Raw genomic sequence first — 2574 nt, 5'->3', positions numbered from 1 at the left:
ATGATGTTATGTCATGGAGAATATATTTAAAAACCATACGGAGCCAAATTTATTGAAACGGGCGCACCTGCCAGAGATGCTGCTGCACAGAGCTCCAACAGTTTATCTGGGTTCCTTGTTGTTGTTTTATTTGAATATGGTTGGCATACGACGTTACATTAGTGTCAGGCACACAGCATGGTGAGTCAACAACTGAAGGTGTCATGCTTGCTCACCACAAGTATAGATGGACACAATCTCAGTCTATTTGGCTGGTCGGTTGAACCTTGGACTTAACGGTAGCTTAGAGAAACAAATACATCAAAGTGAGTGTATCAGTCCATGACCTGCGTACCCACCCGCCCGTCCACTACACTCCCTGGGAGGAGCCAGAAGACCCTGCCTCCATGAAGACTTTGAGAAATGCACCAGGGAGTGGGCCACCAGCATCCTTGTAGAGTTCTGTGGTGGCTGCTGTCTGAACACCACATATCAGGGAAAGAAAAGCCACCACTGATATGGACCCCTGACCGCGAAGGGTGTAGGTGACAGAGTCCTAGAATGGTGGGGTTCAACTGGTACATAACTTCCAAAGACAAAGAGGGTACGCTGACCACAATGGGATGGTGACGAAATAGTCACCAAAATGTTTTGACCCACTGGCGTCTTTGGCAGTGGCTAACTGATCATGGTGTCCCGACAATGAGAGGAAAATGGCCTAATAAAATGTTACTTGATCTCTACAGCAGAAAAATCTCCAGGGCTGTGGCCAGAATCTGGACTTAAGACATCACAATGGAGGGTCACTGCCTCTTATCTAGGTTCTGTACCTAAGCCATTCACAAACCCAGAGTGCCTTGACTAAAGTGTAGGCAGACAGGCAGAGTCCTTTGAAGAAGGAACCCTGCAACACCAGCACACGTGTATAAAGGATTCCTTTGTTATACTTCCCCAAAGGTATGTGTGGCCATTTAATGAAGTTACTACACCCTTGGTGGGGGGAGGGGAGGGAAATACCTAGACCTTTGGGGACCTTTGGCTTTGAATTGATACTATTTCCTCAGCACCCAAAAATCACTATAGAATTCCAGTGAAAGGTGTGGCCTATAGTGGTGAGATGATAAGTGAAGTTTGGGCTCAAGTTTGAGTCATGGCAGACCAATGGATTCATTAACGGAACTTATGAGTATTTTCCTATTTTGCTGAATGTGTAGTTAGAATAGGCATTTTGACTTTTGAAACAAGACCCATTATGATAGAAAAGACAAAGCGGAAGCCCCGAAAAGTCCTTCTCCCTACCAGTACACATAGAGATGATAATTGCAGGGGGTTTGCAGAAATTATGCCATCATCAAAGACTTGAAAGATGTAGGCTCCATGCCTGTACCTCATTTGCCTCTTTTTCCTTTGCAGCAGATGCAAGAGTGTTCAAGAATGACTCTGGATTGTCAAAAACGTAATCAGATGATGGCTGTAACTGTCACTGCTCTTCCTTATCACTATCTTTATTAAAGCAAATAACAGCCCTGGACATGCAGGTTTTGACTTGCCAGAGGCTCCTTCCTCTATACTAGTTAACAAGGACCACCAGAAGTGGTTTGCTTTTTCCTGGTAGGACCAAGAGAAAGCTTTACAGCTGTACCTCGGGGCTCATCAACTCTTCTGCAGTCTCCCAATAACATGGTCTGCAGAGACTGTGATCATCTTGATACTCCACAAATATCACACTGGGCCACCACATTGATGATCTTGTGATAATTTACCAAGTGAACTGACATAAAAGTTACTTTGGATAGATATATGTGAACCATAACATAGCAGATAAACTCCATGAAAATTTAGGCCCCTACCATTTCAGTGATGTTTCTGGCACTCAGTGATGTAGAGCATCATAGAAGAGTGGCATGTTATTGCATCTTTTGATGGCCACCACTGAAATAGAGGTAGAATGCCTGGTGGACGTTTTGGCTTTTATATTTTGGTGGGTTGTTTGTGGTAGCATTTGAGTATGCTACTCCGACCCACTTATCAAGTGAACCAGGTGCCTGTCTGTCGTAAGTGGGGAGCAGAGCAAGAGGAGGTCCTGCAGCAAGTTCAGGCTATGGTGCAAGAAGCTGTCCTACGTGGGCCCATGACATGGAGGGAGAGTGATACTTGCAGCACCTATGGGTGTGCAGAGCCTCTGGGAAAAACCAACAGGGAAAGCAGAGCTCAGATCTCTAAGGTTTCATAGTAAATTTCGCAGATAACTATTTTCTTTTGGAGAAATGGCTCTGGCTTACTCCTAGGCCTTAATGAAAGCTGAATGGCTAGTGACGTCTCATCAAGGCACCATAAGGACTCAGCTGCCTGTCTGACCCAGTAAGCCATGAGATTGGACCTATGTAGCCACAACTGATTAGCAGGTAGAAAAGGGTTTAAGATCTTGCTTGAGCAGATCACAAAGGCACACATTATAGGGTCAAATAGGTAAGACAGCTTCCTCAATTCCTGTATTCCCTCTCTCCCATCAAAGTTTTTTTAACGCTTTTTATTTATTTTTGAAAGAGAGAGAGAGAGACAGCATGAGCAAGGGAGGGGCGCAGAGAGCAAAGG

The 2574-nt window shown here is 44.8% G+C and overlaps 1 long non-coding RNA gene across 1 annotated transcript; it reads left to right on the top strand.

Moving 5' to 3' along the window:
- The first annotated feature begins 749 nt into the window (after positions 1–749).
- LOC115278713 lies at positions 750–1516 on the top strand. Its single transcript, XR_003903054.1, has 2 exons — positions 750–936; positions 1393–1516. It is a non-coding gene; the product is annotated as an uncharacterized LOC115278713 (long non-coding RNA).
- The last annotated feature ends 1058 nt before the right edge of the window (positions 1517–2574 follow it).

Source organism: Suricata suricatta, chromosome 15 (assembly GCF_006229205.1).
Source record: "Suricata suricatta isolate VVHF042 chromosome 15, meerkat_22Aug2017_6uvM2_HiC, whole genome shotgun sequence".
Classification (NCBI taxonomy): domain Eukaryota; kingdom Metazoa; phylum Chordata; class Mammalia; order Carnivora; family Herpestidae; genus Suricata; species Suricata suricatta.
This window is presented reverse-complemented; position numbering and strand designations above follow the sequence as displayed.